Source organism: Dendrobium catenatum, unplaced genomic scaffold (genome assembly GCF_001605985.2).
Source record: "Dendrobium catenatum unplaced genomic scaffold, ASM160598v2 fragScaff_scaffold_763, whole genome shotgun sequence".
NCBI classification, from domain to species: Eukaryota; Viridiplantae; Streptophyta; class Magnoliopsida; order Asparagales; family Orchidaceae; genus Dendrobium; species Dendrobium catenatum.
In genome coordinates this window covers 484,177-502,429 of record NW_021319225.1, presented here as the reverse complement: position 1 = coordinate 502,429, position 18,253 = coordinate 484,177, and positions in this window count along the sequence as shown.

Below are 18,253 nucleotides of genomic sequence, written 5' to 3'. Positions count from 1 at the left end.
TGGATAATTTTTTATTTTTTTAATTTATTTTTTAATTAAAAAAATGTGTTAAAAATTTGCTTTAGAAAGTTGGGCAGTTGTTATTTTTTAATTATCAGATTTATTGTGTGATTAAGATTAAGATTTCATTTGGGACGGTTTTCTAAATGCTTTTTAAAAGTAATTTTTAATTGCAAAATTTTTAATTTTTATATTAAAAAGTTGTTTTAAGAAACAGTCAAGAAATTGTTCCAAATGAAATTTAAGATTCAAATTCATCTTGATTTTTTATATTATTTTGATAAGTGAAATGAATCTCAAGCATAGAAAATAAATTAAACATATATGATTCAATAATTAAACCTCAACGATTGCTCATTAGCTATAGGAGATCAGGATTCTTATATAATGAAACATGAATATAACTTGGAACATTTTTTTGTTATCATTTTTTGCTGCTTTTAAATGATTTTTTACTAGAAAATTTTCTCAAAAAAAGTGGAGCATGAACTATGAAATGTGAATACTATGAAAGGATTGGTGGTCTCCTGTTAGAGCTCATATTTTAAGATTGATAATTCATTACTTTCAAAGTATTAAAAAAAGGAAAAAAAAAAATGTGTGAACTCTATTCAATTTGCATGAAATAAAATGACAAGCACTACCTTTTATATGGATCCCAACAGTTAATCTGTGCTTCATTCCTGTTATCATGCTCATCATCCATAGAACAACATGAATTTGTTGGCCTCAATTAAGAAGCTTTCCTTAAATAATTTGAAAATATCATGCTTTCTAAATTTTAAAATCTTCCTACAAGGGAGAATTTTTTGTTGTTGAGGCTGTCAGGTTATCTGACGTAGCTCTATGTTCGGACGCCAATAATATGTCGCCACGTGGTCTTACTCAATACCGTGCGGCCCGACGACTTGATCCAGGATTGCTATGTTCGTGTATTGCTCGGTATTGCTCTAGAGCCGAGCAAAATAGACCAATATAGAGAAAATACCGAGCAATACCTAGCAACACGCGAACATAACAATCTTGCCTCCGTTCCGGGTCAGGGTTGTCGGGCCGCGCGGTAAATAGTGAGAACACGTGACACTATTTTACTGGAGTCTGAACGTAGAACTACATCAGGTGACCTGACCAAATAAAAGTGAAATATTAAATAATCTGAATATCTTTATTAACTTGCATTGTACAAACAAATTCAAATCCATCTCAATATACCTTTTAAAAAAACTGTCCTTTTTAATGCAACATCTTATTAGAATCACAAAGCAGCAATTTGAGCATAGTTTTACAAAAATGTTATAATATAAGATTGTGACATATATATTTCTCACAATAGAATTTGTAGAATAAGAGAGAAATCATGAAAATCACCACTACCCTATTTGTTATTATAGTATCACAACTATAGAAAATTATCTCTAAATTACAATATGAGATATATGATTTTTCATGCAAACATAACTTCCCCTTAGGTGTTACACTATGAAGCATCTAGGCAATGCAAACTCCCTTCTTAACTTGACAATGAAGGCATACCTTCTAATGCCTAAGTGCATGAGCACAACATTGAACTAACTAAACATATAAATTTATATATACATTGTAACTAGTAGATATGAAAAAAATCATATTTCTAAAACTTTCTTTCAGTGTAGACTGGTCATGTTGATAGACTTATGAGGGTTATAATACTACAAAGTATATATGAAAAATGATTTTTGAACTTTTTGTAATTCTTTGATTTTATAGGGCATGTCCCACAACATAAATTTAGCATACGTTTTTCTGCATTGAAAACCTATTATATCACAACAAACGTAAAAAAATAATAATAATAAGTTATGCAATCCATCACATTCACTCTGACCATCTTTTTAATAAGATTGTGAATCAAGCTAAACATTACCTTATTTTAGTGTATATGTTTACTTACTGATCTCAGGTGAGCACGTTTTACATGTGTATGTTAAAGAATCATTACCCCTATCTCAATTATTTGGAAGGGGCGTACTAAATTATTATTTCTATGTTTGTTTCAATTGAGTGCCATCGATATGTTAAAATTATTCTTTGCAAATCATTTTGAATTAATTCTAACCATTTAACATTAGGTCAAATCATCTTTCTTAATAAATTTGACATTAATTTTAGTTTATCAAAAGTATATCTATAATACTATTATAAAAGTCGTTTGAATTTCCTTCCATATTAAATTTTGGACATCCATTTTATCTCTTCTAAAATTATCTTGTACCTTTATTATATTATAAATAATTAATAAATCTATATATAAGTGTAACCCTTTGTATTCTTATTTATTATTATACATGAAATTGTGAAACTCCTCACATTAACTATATAAAATTAAAATTAGTAAAACTCACATTAATTAATTTAGTGCTCATATCAAATCTAACCATCCATCTTTATATGAATGCATGCTTCGTATTCTATTTTAGAAATTAAAATCCTAAGGGAACCCTTTGTATTCTCAATTGTTATTATACATAAAATTATGAAACTCAATCTTGGTCATCCATTTGTTTCTTCTAAAATTATATTATCCCTTCATTGTATTATAAATAATTAATAATCTATACAAGTATAACCTTTTATATTCTCAGTTATTATTATACATGAAATTGTTCACATTAACTATCTGAAATTAAATTTGGTAAAACTCATATTAATTAAAACTCATATCAAATCTGACCATCCATCTTTATATGAATGCTTCTTATTCCATCTAAATCAATTAAAAAGTATATTTCAAGAAGAATCGAAGTTGAAATAATACACTGAACTCTAATTAAAAATAAGATATTTTCATCGACATATCTTATTACTTAAAAACATTCTTATAACTCAAAATTACAATTACAAAATATGTGAATCCCAACAGTTAATTTGTGCTTCATTCTTGTTATCATACTCATCATCCAGAACATAAAATGAATTTGTTGGCTTTCCTTAAATAATTTGAAAATGTCATGCTTTCTAAATTTTAAATTCTTCTTGCTACAAGGGAGTTTTATAGAGGCTCTTCACAAGACAATAAATTAGGGAAATATTAAATAATGTGAATATCTTTATTTATCAATCTTGCATTGTACAAACAAATTCAAATCCATCTCAATATACTTTTTAAGAAAAACTTTGTCCCTTTTAATGCAACATCTTATTAGAATATGAGTAATGTATGAGCGATGGTCCAATGATGGTCATATCGGCCTTTGCACAGCGACTTGTTTTTCTGAAGCTGCTAGATTCATCATGCCCACTCCACTAGAGCTTTGCCCTAGCAGCTTCTTCGGTGTGTTTTTCTCCGTTGCTGCTAGCATTTCGCTGGCGTTGTTCGTTTGTGAAGCATCTTGCGTCGTTCATGTTTGTTTAGGGAGGTCTCGTCTCCTCTATTTTGTTGAATCCTTCATTTTTAATAGTTCGTTGGCCCTTCTATCCAGTAGTCAACTTTGGCCGATCCTGATTTTTTTGGGGGGTCAACTAAAATCTTGCTCATTTGCATATGCTTTGTCTGGTATTTCTTTTGAGGCATGTTTTTCTGATCTCAAGCCATCTATTTTTCGTGGTTTGCTGTCTCTTTGAATTTTAGATGATGAGGTGCTCACCCTTGCGGCTCCTTTGAAGTTTTCTTTGGTTTGTTTCTTTCCTTCCAGGCGTCTGAGTCTTGACACTTTTCAGAAGTTTTTCTTTGCTCTTAAGCTCAATGGTGAATTTTTTGTAACATTGTTGGACCATTGTCATGTGTTGATTAAGCTGGTGAATGACCTCAACTATAGCAGAATTTTCTCTCATAGATCTTATTTTGTTAGAAATTGTTATATGAAGGTGGTCAAATGGTCTCCTCTTCTTGATATTGGTGTGGAGTCCCCAGTCATATCGATCTGGACTTCATTCCCCAACTTGCGACCACCTTTTTTTTTTTTGTCATGTATTCTTCATGGATTAGGTTCTTTATTTGGTCATCCCCTAAAGGAGGATCATGTGACGGCTCCCGTCCCTCTGTACGTGTGTGTTAGTTGAGCTTGACATTACAAAAAAAAATTATGATAAAGTTTGGATTGGTCCTGAAAAGTTTAGTTATGTTCAGCATGTTGTCATGGAGGAGTTTCCCCATTTTTGTGTGCAATGTTAATCAATTGGTCATTTGCCTGGTGAATGTCGTTCTTCAAATATGGTGTTTGATTTGGGTTTTAATTGTAATTCTAGTGAGAAGGTTAATGCCGTGGTTGAAAATGTGGTTATTGCCGGTCCTGTGGAAAATTCTATTCCCATCGTAGCTCCAGTTAATCCTATTGAGGTTGTTGTTAATGGGGAAATTGGTATGGATGATGCTTTAGCTATAGAAACGAGCAATGGCAACACTGAGGATGCTGCTCTTGGTGAAGGGATATCGATGGCTCTTTCTTGTGGTATTAATGAGATTGTGGCTGAGGCTTCTGAGCCTAACAATTACTTAGTTAATTTGGAAGCAAGTCCTATTGTCAATCCTGATTTTGATGTTGATGCCTATGATAGTGTACCTATGGGTTTTTATGTTATTGTCCCACACGGGTCAGGGGACTGTGTTGTTGATCCAGAGTTGAGCCCTTTGGTGGGTGCTTTGGTTGTGAAACCATTGAGTTTAGCTGCTGGATGTATGGATTCTCCTGCGATTGTGTTGGAATCGTCAAATAAGCTTTTGGTTGATGTCCCTGTTTCACTAATTTTTAATGAGGTCTTGAAAGTTCAATTAGCAAGTGTGGAGCAAAATGACTAGATTAAGGAGTATGTATCCACACCTTGCGAGGGTGTTGGGGAAGACTTCCTTCAGTATGAAGATGATGTTCAAGCTATGTTTATCTTGAAGGACAATTGGAGTGGTGAAAAAGTTTTTGCTTTGAGGGGTGGCAAATGTGGAAGAAGAAACTCTAGAAGGAAGTAATTCATTTTATTGCTGGATCTTTGGATGTTTAGTCTCATTTACGAGTTATGATGTTGCATTTGGCTCATCACCTGGGCTCCGTGGCTTGTTGGCAATCATTGGTGGTGGATCTTCTTGCTCTTTTGGTGGCCTTATTTCGAGTGTTTTTTGTTGTTCGGCTGGTAGACTGTTGCTTTTTCCCTCCTCTTGATGGTCTTTGCCTATCGTTTGGGTGGTTGGTATGAGTTATGTAAGATGTATGAAACTATCAAATTTAACATGTTATTTTTTTTCCTATAAGTAATATATTTCTAATTTATAAAATAAACTAAAAAGAATTTCTTGAAGAAAAAAAAGGATTTTTGAACTTTTGGTAATTCTTTATTTTTATAGAGAGCATGCCCCGCAACACAAATTTATTACGCTCATTTTTTGCATTCAAAACCTAGTATATTGCAACAATATAATAAGTTATGCAATCCATCACATTTACTTCGACTATCTTTTTAATAAAGCCGTGAATCAAGCTAAACATTAACTTATTTAAGCTTCCATATTTACTTATTGATAGCAAGCGGACAGTTTTACATGTGTATATTAAAGAATCATTACCCTTATCCCTTAAATTATTATTTCTATGTTCGTTTCAATTGGAGAGACGTTGTCAATCGAGTGAGTCAAGTGTGCAGATGCGCCTGAATCCAGATACTAGTCCTGATTCTCGTTTTCTGTCGCAGCGAGCATTGCGCGAGATGCTGGAGGCTGTGATTCCGGAGGATTAACCGTCATATTTGATCTGTGCCAGCAATTATTTGCGGTGTGTCCGCGTTTATTGCACAGGCTGGCCGTTGTTCGATCTTGATGGTTGGGATGAATTTCTTCCTCTTCCTCTGCGTCCACGACCACGGGATGTATACAAGGCTGTGGAAGAATCTTGCAGAGATGTTGTTCGAAGTGAGTCCGCCTGAATATTAATTTCCTCACTTATTAAAAGTGAGTAGAAATTATCAAGATCTATAGGCTGTAACATCGTGCGTATGGACGTTTTGAATGCATTGTACGTTGGTGGAAGCCCGTTTAACATGTACAGAACTATATCTTCTTGATCAAGAATCATTCCGGCAGCTGATAAGTTGTCTGCTATAGTCTTGATTTGGGTAAGATATTGAACCATTGTTTGATTTGCCATCTTCACATTGTGTAATTCATTCCGTAGTTGAATCACCCTCGATCTGTTCGACGACTGAAGGCGTCGTTCAATGGTTCCCCAAATTAATGCGGTAGATTCCAGGTTGATGACATAGGGTAGAATGGTTGACGATATTGTCGAGCAAATTGCGGCAGCTAGGTTCTGATCAACGAGTATCCATTCACGGTATTTTGGATTCGTTTCTTGATGACCCTCTGGTAGGTCAATATACCTAGCCGGTGGAGATGCCGATGGAAGAAGAAAATCGGAGAAACCATTAGCCGTTAGAAGTTTGAGGATTTGAGAACGCCATACCAAGTAATTTTCAGCTGTAAGCTGCGTAGATACAATGATTTTGATATTGGATATGACGAATTTGAGAGCCGCTGGGATGTTGTATTCGCCTGCGACAGATTCTTGGGGCGCCGTTGTGAGAGAGGTGGAAGAATCCTCCATTTTAGGTCGGAGCTCCGATAGATCTATTAGAGGAGCAGCCGGACAAGATGAGGATGAGAGGCGTTTTTCAAGAAACAGAAAATCGCCCCAGGCTTTGATACCATGACGAAAGGAGTTTTAGAAACAGTAATTCTATTCTCTACCGTGAACAGATACATAGCATAAGTATATATAGCCTGAGATAGAACAGACTCTACTACAGGTTTATTACATGTAGACTGATTACAGGTTATCTAGCAGGTATTCTTAATAAGTTTGGCAAAAAATGCTAGTTAAGAAGAGATTTTATACGTGATAAATTCATGATCAAGTCGTTTATTTTCAATTAGAAAGTTAAAACTATATTATGTTCAATATATTTTTAATTTAATTCAATTTTATGTGGTTTATCAAAACTTTAAACTTAAATAAAATTTTGAAACTTATTTTCATATTAATATGTTAAAATAATTAAGGTGATATGCCTTAATAAAATTTACTTATCTTGATGTAATGTTTATATTGGAAACTTTTAGAATTAAAATCAAAATCATTTATAATCTATTTCATCAAAATTATAGTATATTGCTCTCCCAACTACTATAATTTGAATGCCGCTTGACTGCTGTCATCCAACCTCCAACCACAATCACCTAATTTTCATTATCTGACAATCTTCTCTCAATCATTCTTCTGTAACTCGACTGTCATCTTTGTTGTCTTCTAACTACCATTATTCGAATCTCATCTTCCAACTACTATCACTTGATTGTTGCTACATGACCATCATCCGACTGTCGACCACTGTTATATGAATGTCATTACCCGACTATGGTCATTAGACAATGACTTGACAGCCACTATGTCGGAGAAGTGAAACACCCAACGAAACAAACAAGAAATAGAAAATGAAATGAAAAAAAAAAATAGCACCGGGATTTAATGTGGAAAATCCCGAAACCAGAAAAATAGCACGGAGTCATACCAAACCAAGAAATTCACTAAGAAAATTTAGGATAAATAGTATAGATCTCATTTCGCTATTGCTCTCTCATTGTCTCTATTCTCTCTTGCACCGTTCTTTATGAACAAACAAAGAAAATGTACAAAACCACCAAGTGACGTAGCTCTTAATGAAAAACAAGAAAGAAAACTATCAGTTAATCTCACATCACCTGTTTGGAGTGCTGAGGCTCTAAACTCTTTATATTGAGTCTTCCTGACAGCGCCGAGGTTCAGCACCACAGTGATCTGCTCTCTGTCTTTTTCCAAGCAAACTATGCAGGGTCGGGGTGCTCGGATACACAATGTCGTAGCGTTGTATGGTTATATAGGAAAAAAATTTTCAGGTGCAAAGCATCCGAACCCAACCAGAGGGAAGACCCCTTGCAACCTCTCAGCAAACTCAGCAAACTGAATTGAATTCCGAAGCAATAATACGCCCATTGATCATCACAATCAGATTCCCCACAAAGCTAACACATTATTCGGTTGTTGAGCACTGTCGCCTAATTATCATTGTTTGATTGCCATCACTTAATTGACCGCCATTTCCCATCCACCATCGTTTAACAACCATTATTTGAACATCATCGTTAGATTAATCATCTACCTATTGCATCTTCAGCATTCTCCTCACATTTACAAAAATACAATCGGTCAGGCCGCATCATTTTTTTTCTTTTCAGGTTCTTCGTATGAAATGTGTGGTCTGATGCCTTTCTTTTTTTTGCTATTTTTGTGTGGTAGTTATTCGTGAAAAGCTATGATACAAAAGTTCAATTTCCATTGCTATGAATTTTCTAAAACATATCAAGAATAATTTTTTTATAGCAAAATTTACATATTTTGATGGGCAAGCTGGATCTTTTGATGACAGACTTATTTATTTATAGAGCAAGCTTTCTTGTCAAAGCTGCTAAAACCTGCAAAACATTAATAAAACAGAGAGAAGAACAATGAAGAAGGAACAGATATTGGAGAAGATGAACTGTTGTATTGATTTCATAAGCTCATTTAATAACAGTGGTAACATATATATATATATATAAAGCTAAATAGTTTGTTAGAAAAGGGAGTATATGCAGTGCTGCTGTAGCCTCCTGAACAGAACAAATAATATGATGGAGTGTATCCAGTAGCAGGTGGTCCAAGAATGCTGACATGGCATGGATGCACTAACAGCCCCCCGCAAACTAAGCATCCAAGGAGCAGATGGTTAGTTTGGATCGTAAATCAAGAAACAGCTTAATCGATAACAATTTGGTGAGAAGATCTGCAATTTGATCTTCCGAGTGGATATGAGAAACTTGAACTGCCTTGGATTTGATGTGCGTACTGATAAAGTGATAATCAATTTCAATATGCTTCATGCGAGCATGGAAAACAAGATTGTTTGCAAGAGCGATGGCAGAAGAATTATCACAAAATATAACAGTAGGCATTTTTTGTGGAATGTGAAATTCTTCAACCAGGCGACGAAGCCAAATGACATCAGATGTAGCAGATGCTAGGGAACGATATTCAACTTCAGTAGAAGACTTAGCCACAGTCACTTGCTTTTTAACGGACCAAGAAATCAGAGTATTGCCTAAAAAGGTACAATAACCTGAGACGGATTTGCGGTCGGAAGTATCAGCAGCCCAATCTGCATCTGTGTATGCGCACAGCTATAAATCACCAATTGTGATAGGAAGACCAAAATGCAGTGTATTCTGTATATAGCGAAGCAGCCGCTTAAGTGATTGGAAATCTTTGTTTCGAGGATGATGCATATGTTGACAAATAGCATTTGTCACAAAGAAAATATCAGATCGAGTTATAGTTAGATACTGAAGGGATCCGGCAAGTCGTCGATAATGAGAAGGATCACTGAACGTTTGTTCAGCCAAATGTTCTTGAGAAGATTTTATAGTCATGGGAGTTGGAGCTGACTTACAACTTGAGAATCCAGCAGACAATAAAAGCTCCCGAGCATAATGCTCTTGATGAAGAAATAAACCTGATGTGGTTTTACAGATTTGAATTCCCAAGAACAAAGAAGCTTCACCTAAGTGTTTGATAGAAAATCTGCCTTGTAATTGAGTAACAAGATGTTGAATAGTTTGACTGTCATTCTCGGTTAAGAGCATGTTATCAACATATATTAAGAAATATAATTTGACTTGAGCTTGTGAGTATAACAAAAGTGATGGATCAGCTTTACTAAAGCTGAAACCAAACTCAAGTAAGAAGGAAGTAAGTTTTTCAAACCACTGCCTCAGAGCTTTCTTAAGGTTGTAGATAGATTTGCGTAACTTGCAAACATGATTGGGATGTTGAACATCAATAAATCCAGGTGGTTGAGTCATGTAAACTTCATCCTTAAGGTCGCCATGTAAGAAGGCATTAGAGACATCCATTTGAGAAATAGACCATCCATGATGTAGAGCAATTAGAAGTAGAATTCTAATAGTAGGCATTTTAGCAACCGGACAAAAGGTGTCGGAGTAGTTAATGCCAAACTGTTGACTGAAACCTTGAGCTACAAGATGAGCTTTATAGCGATCAATTTCACCATTTGGTTGGAGTTTAGTTTTGAAAATCCAGCGGCAACCAAGAATGGGTTTATTAGGCGGTGGAGGGGTAAGAGTCCATGTACCTTGCTTTTTGAAAGGCTAGAAACTCAGCCGACATAGCATTCCTCCAATGAGGAAGATGAATTGCTTTAGTGTAACACGAGGGAGTCGTTGACAAAACGTGAACAACAGCAAGATCAAAAAATTTCTTGGGACGGGACAGACCAGACTTTGATCTGGTTTGCATAGGATGTTGAGGTTGTGAAGGATGGTGTAACATCACAGGAGCAGAAGTTGAAGTATTTGTGGTGGGTAATTGGGACATGAAGGAATTTGTAGTGGAAATGGATGAAGGATATGTCTGGGAATTAAGAAGAAGAATTATTAGATGAGAGATTAGAAGGAACAGATGATGGAACAAGCAGTAAAGGAGAGTATGAGGTTGGTTGGTTGGATGTAGGATTAGAGGAAGAGGTAAGGGATTGGAAAGGAAAGATGTGTTCATAGAACACCACATGATGTGAAATGTAGAGATATTTAGTTGGAAGATGAAAACAACGATATCCCTTATGAGATGTGGAATAACCCAAGAAAATACATTCAAGGGATCGAGGTGTTAGTTTATTTGGGGCTTGAGGTTGTAACCAAGGAAAGCAAAGACATCCAAAGGTTCGAAGATGAGTTTAAGATGGTTGAGTTTTGTAAAGCTGTTGATAAGGAATCTATAATAAAAGAGATTTTGTGGGAAGGCGATTGATCAAGTAGTTGGCAGTGGTAAGAGCCTCAGCCCAAAACTGTAATGGAAGATGTGCAGCAAGCAAGAGAGTTCTTGTAAGATCGAGAAGATGACGATTTTTGCATTCAGCAACACTATTTTGCTCAGGGGTATACGGACAACTAAGCTGATGAGAAATACCATGAGTGAGCAAGTAATTTTTAAATTGGTTGCTATTGAATTCTCCACCTCCATTAGACAGAAAAATAAGAATTTTGGAGTTAAATTTATTTTTAACTAAAGCGCAAAATTTTTGAAACTTAGTAAAAGTTTCTTTCTTAGAATGCATTAAATACAACCAACAAAATCCAGTAAAGTCATCAATGAAAATAACAAAATATTTATAACCATTCAAAGATGACAAAGGTGCAGGGCTCCAAACATCAGAATGTACTAAGTGAAAAAGGGGCTTTTGATAAAGTGGTGCTTGTATTAAATGACAGCTTGTGACTTTTAGTGACATTGCATGAGCCACATGAAGAAGTAGAAGGAGAAGTACATAAAGATGGTATATATTTGACTAAAGTAGATAATAGACGATGATGTGGATGACCAAGTTTGGCATGCCACACAGACGACGAGAGTTGAGTAGCTTGAAACACTTTGGCTGAAGTATTGGATGAAGGCGATGAAGAGGTAGAAACTTGATAAAGACCATCATGGCTGAACCCATGAAGAAGAGGTTGATTGTCCTGAAGGTCCTTGATAACGAAGCCATTAGCATCAAAGGAAATAGAAACATTATTGTCATATGTGAGTTTAGATATGGAGAGTAAATTATGAGACAAAGATGGAACATGAAGAAGATTTTGAAGGCGAAGCTTACGGGAAGAATCAGGTAGAGGTAGAAGATCTTGACCGCTGTTTTGAATAGGCAGTGAACTCCCATTAGCTATAGAAACTGAGTCTGAACCAAAATAAGGTGCCGGCTGTTGCAGATTTGAAGCATCTGGGGTGAGGTGGGTTGATGCACCTGAGTCCAAAACCCATTCAGTCATTGCAGCTGAGGTTAGTGGTTGATGTTGAGTCATCATAGCTCGTGGATTCCATGAGTTTGGAGGAGAAAACTGCATATTACACCTATGCCAACAATTAAGGGCAATGTGTCCAATCTTTCCACAAATTTGATAAGATGGACAGGATGAGGGAACTTGAGCAGGTACCGAAGCTCTGTTAGGCGAACCAGATGGACGAGGCTGAGATCCTCTGCCACGTGAAAACCTGTTGCTGTTGAACCGTGGACGTGCCAGTCCAGGTTGAGTAGTATTCCTGCTAGAAAACAAAGCCGTGGCTTTGGCAGGTACAGCCGTTTCTCTGGACTGCTCACTTTGAAGAATGATTTCTTCACTACACAATAATGAGTACAAAACTTCCAGAGTGATAGGATTTAAATTTGTGTGAATAGAGGTCTTAAAGGCATTATAAGTGGAAGGTAGACCATTCAAGGTAATGAGGATGATATCCTCTGTATCTATTTTGCAACCAACGGCAGCAATATTATCTACAAGTGATTTGATCTATGCAAGATATTAAGTCATTGATTTATCCCGCATCTGAACATTGTGAAGTTCATTTTTAAGTTGCATGACTCGTGACCGATTTGTCGGCTGAAGTCGCTGTTCCAACGTGAGCCAAACTTCACTTGCAGTGGAAAGAGTTAACACATAGGGTAAAACTGAAGGTGAAATCATAGAAAACAGGGCAGAAATCAGATTTTTATCTATGAGAGACCAAGCCCTGTATTCAGCTGAAGATGAGTCGGTAGGAGCTGGTTGAGTGCCAGTAAGGTAAAGTTCAAATCCATTTGCAGAAAAATGCTGGAAGATTTGTAATCTCCAAATAGCATAGTTATCATTGGTGAGTTGGGTGGGCACTATATGATTGAGATTGGAGATAAGAAACTGCAGTGACAGAGGTATGGTGAGCTCAGTGACTGAAGCTGACACATTAGAGTTCTGAGGAATGGAGCTGGAAGACTCTCTGTCCGCCATCAAGAAGAAATAGTTGCTGTTGAGCAAAGAGGCTCTGATACCATGCTAAAACCTGCAAGACATTAATAAAATAGCTAGATGAACAATGAAGAAGGAAAGGATATTGGAGAAGCTAAAACTGTTGTATTGATTTCCTGAGCTCGTTTTAATAACAGTGGTAACATATATATAAATGTAAAGCTCAATAGTTTGTTAGAAAAGGGAGTATGTGCAGAGCTGCTGTAGCTGTCTGAACAGAACAAATAATATGATGGAGTGTATCCGGTAGCAGGTGGTCCAAGAATGCTGACATGGCATGGATGCACTAACAAATAGAGTGTTACATTTTAGGATGTGTATGAATTTTGAGTGCTATATATGTAAATAAGTAAATTTTAAGTTCTATGCATATAAATCACCCTTTTAATTTTCAATCTCAATTGTTCTTTCTTGAGTATGTTTATGTTAATCATGCTATTTCACATTAAAGAATTTTTCAATCTTAGTTCGCTAGCAGAGTTATCTTCATCCAATGGTAGAGCAATGATTTTTTCTTTCTGAGGGCATACTTTAGTGATTTGAATATTATACTCTCAATATTTACATCTAGGCTTGATAACCATTTATAAATTTAAAAAAAAAAAAGAAAAAAAAACAAAATTGTTAGAGTAATTAATATAAAAATTTCTCCCCCAAGTATTTATATTTTGAAATCATTATACATATATAAAAATTACGCTCATTTTTTGCATTCAAAACCTATTATATTGCAACAACATAATAAGTTATGCAATCCATCACATTTACTTCGACTATCTTTTTAATAAAGCCAAGAATCAAGCTAAACATTAACTAATTTAAGCTTCCATATTTACTTATTGATAGCAAGCGGGTAGTTTTACATGTGCATATTAAAGAATCATTACCCCTATCCCTTAAATTATTATTTCTATGTTCGTTTCAATTGAGTGTCATCGATTGATATGTTAAAATTATTATTTGCAAATCATTTTGAATTAATTCTAACAATTTAACAGGTATAATCATCTTTCTTTATAATTTTGACATTATTTTTAATTTATCAAAAGTATATCATTTCAAGGGGATAGAATATATTACTTTTGAGAAACTTGAACTAGTGAAGTTATATTATTATTTTTTTAATGTTGATGTATAAATTGTAAAATATATAGCTCAGATTTATTATGAAAAAAATAATAATCTCCAGGAAAAAAATATATTAAATATTTAATAATATATTTTCTATTTCTTAAAAATGGATCATTTGTCTAAATAAATCTAATTCATTCTTGAGAGCAAATATAATTTGTGCTAAATTGCAATCCAATAGAAAATGTAATAATAGTGTTATCATTTTTAAATTATATATATATATTATTTATAATAGGAATTAGTGTTAATTGTTATTATTATATTTTCATTATTATTGAAAAAAACTCCTTTTTATTGTAATTTTATTATTCTCTTATTATCTCTACATATAGGTATGTACATATTTGTATTTATATAAAAATTCAATAAAAAATATAATTATTTATAATTTTCTCACCCTTTTAACAAATAGAGATATTAATTACTTGATCTATAATAATCTTTACATGTCAATGATCAAACTTTACCCAAAAATTGATAAATATTTTTTATATTAATCAAAGAGAGTCATGGGCCTTGCAAAAATTGCATATAGCACTAGGTTTATATGTGAAAAGTATTATCCATTATCTACTTGTAGGCCTCAACTCTTTGACAAAGGCCCAATATTTACAAATATATTATATTTCTTGTCATTGTCAAGCTCATTAAAATAAGTTAATAGAGTATTTTATATTTTAGGATGTGTATGAATTTTGAGTGCTATATATGTAAATAAGTAAATTTTAAGTTCTTTGCAAAATTAAGTAACGAAGATTATTCAAACTCTCAAAAATCCAAAATAAAGCTAGGTAAATTAGATTTTAATAGTTGCATGTCTTATTTCAATAAAAGCCTATTTTTATATAGTGATATTTAAAAAAAATAATAAAAAATAAAGGCACTTGTGAGTTGGTCTTCCAATGGATCTCGTGCACCTATGGCCCTCACTATAGCTTCGTCTTTATCTTCATAATTTTCATCTTCTTACTAACAAAAGAACTTCTTTTATTATGATTTTATATTTTTATAATAAATCTTTGTGTGTATTTTTTATTGTGAATTTCTTATAAAAAGAAAATTCAACACGAAGAAAAAGTTTCTTCTACAAAGAAAAATAAGAAAATATGCATAGAGATATTTTTAAATAGTTGAATATATGAATTTTAAAAGAAATTAAAGAGAATATTCACTTTAAAGTTACAAAATGTTACATTCATATTAATATCTACAAACTATATATCAATAGAGTTTAATAGAATAAGCTCATATTAATTCTAATATATTAATAACTAAAACATTTTATGATAAAACACCAATAAATAACCAAATTTCTATAAGACTTTACTATGAATGGATATCATGAAAGACACCTTTCATTCTATAATTATATATGTTGGAAGGACTCTTAATGCATTGTTACAATACCCTAAATTAATCAAAGCTATAAGTAAATTTATACAAGCAATGCAATTGCCCAAACCATTGACTAATTATTAAATTGTCTTATTAGAATTATTAATAATTTTACTTTATTTATAAGAGTTAAATTAAAATATTAATATTTAGCTTACAAATAAATTCATATTCTTGACAAAAAATAAAAAATAAAAAATCTTCAATGAGTAAGCATATATGTATGATGATGTAAGGTGATTTTTTGGTCCTCATAGGCCATCCTAACTATATTCAATAGATGAAATTAGAAACTTTAGAGAATTTATATTTTAAGTGGGTAAGATAAGTATTTTTGACTATTACATGAGCTAAGAAAAATAATATTTTGTTTTTTTCTTTTTTTTCAAAGTATGGCCCACATCAGATATTGAGCCTATACATTTTTACATTAATGCCCTCATATTCCTGACTAAAATGCTGGCATGCAACAAAAATAAAATGAAGTAGAATAAGTTATACAATCCATCACATTTGCTCGAATAGATCTCTAATCGAGAGCCAGTTTCACACAAATATTATTTTATTAAAATTTATTCATTTATTACTTATCAATCTCAAAGTCATGAGCATTTATTACAAAATTATTATTTTAAAATTGCTTTCAACCATACATGCAAGCTTTTTGTTGAGCACAAATTCAAATAAGATTTTTTAGCACTTTTGTCTAAATGTATGAGATAAGAATAATTATACTTGTAAGTAAACTCATTAATTCATTCATCCTTAGTCATATTCTTTTGAAATCCAAATATTTTATTAAATAAAATAAAATTTTACATTGGTTTGCAATTATTTACTCCATAAGTATGTAAACTACACATAAACCTATTGAAATATCTTATGTAGAAAACAAGTTTGATAGAAAAATATAAAATAAATCACTAACATAAGCTATAAAATAATCATTAAATGAGGATTTGGGTAAGGTTACTTTACTCTACTAAGGCTCCAAAATGTGGCCTTATTTGGATTTTTTTAATTAAATTGAAATTAATTGTTATTTTTTATTATGGCCTATAAAACAGAAGATTTGAATGAGATGAACGTTCGGGACAATTTTTTATTGATTTCTAAAACAGTTTTTTCTTATAAAAAATTTTGAACTAAAAAATTTTGTATTAAGAAAATTGATTTAGAAAATAGTAAGAAATATATCTCAAATAAAGCCTAATTTTCTTATTTGTTATGATTAATTCAGTGTGACCATCATAATTTTTTTTCATTTATTTGGGAATCCTAATTGATGCCACTGAAGTTTATTACAATATTAGTGCCATTAAAGTGCCTGTGAAGGTTGCAATGCAGGACTTTTTGGCCTAACATTTATGCTAATTGCTTAGAAAGTTGTGATTGAGAAGGTAATAATTCATTTGTCTGCATTAGGATATGAAAATTATAGTTTCCATTATTAAAATAATTTCTCTAAAACAATAAGAGTAAGATTATTTATACCAAACTCTCTAAATCATATATTATAGCAACATCATAATAAGTTTCAGATTTTATTTAAGACGGGTTTCTTATTATTTCTTAAAATAATTTTTTAATACAAAAATTAAAATTTTATACAAAAAATTGCTTTAAAAAGCAATAACAAAATCATCCCAAAAGAGAAAAAATTATTGTGCAGACATCAGATGGTCCGGATACCAACCAGAACTCAATCACGTCATGTTTTTGCTCGGTACCAATGCTCGCTACAAGGTAATGTAGCGATTTATGATTGATTCTCTGCGTTGCAATAGCTTTTTTTTTTTTTTTTTGCTTTTTTATCTTTTTCTTCGTTGAACAGATGGAGTAATCTTGCAAAATCAATATGCAGAAGAAAATTCAAAGCTATCATTGAAACTCCACTCAAGTGTTTGAATACCATATTTTATCAAATCTAATGGTTTTTTTTTTTTTTTTCCTTTTCTTTTTCCATGAAATTTACAGCATAGCTCAATTGAATTGAAAAGAAAAGAAAAATGAAAGATAAATTACATGAGGGTAGAAAATATTCTTATATAACATAAGAATAAAACTAAACCATGGGAGAAAAATAACAGGAAATGAGCTTGCTTGGTGAAAGGCAGCGAGAAGGAGAATTGTTCTGACCTCAGGGAAGAGAAGATAGTGCAGGAAGTGTGGAACATAAGGTTGGAATAATATAAAGATATTCATCAGTTGGGCTGATTGAAGAAGAGAGAAGGTTCCAGCCGAATGGATAGGTTGTTGGAAAGATCAAAGGAGCTATGACGCCATGAAAATGGGTGGGGAATCAGCGAGGAAGAAGATAACCAGCAAGAAAAGCTCCATTGGTTAGTTTGACGAGAAATTATTAGGTGTGTAGTGCGGACGGGAGAATCGTCCGCACAGGCACTGGGTACCTAGCAGTACCCAGCGGTACTGAGATAGGTAACCACCAATGAGGTGATGAGGCACATTTTTATTAGTCTCCGGACACTCCGCATGCGGAGTCTGGACGTAGAGATATGTCCGGACTCCAGTAAAATATTGACACATAAAATGGATGTGAATATTCAATTGGATTTATTGTTTATTTTATATATTTAATATGTCCGCAAAACTTTAAGCCAAGCGCACCAAAAGCGTAAAGCACAAGTAAAGCGCAATAAAAAAGGCAACAAAAAAGCAATCAAAGCACAGCTAAAGTGCAACTAAAACACAAGTACAACGCACAAAAAGAATGCAACCAAGGTGCACTAAATGTGTCAAATTTTAAATGGATGTCCGTACATATCTCTATGTCCGGACTCCGCGCCTAATAATTTCTCCATATGAGGGGACATTGTTTTT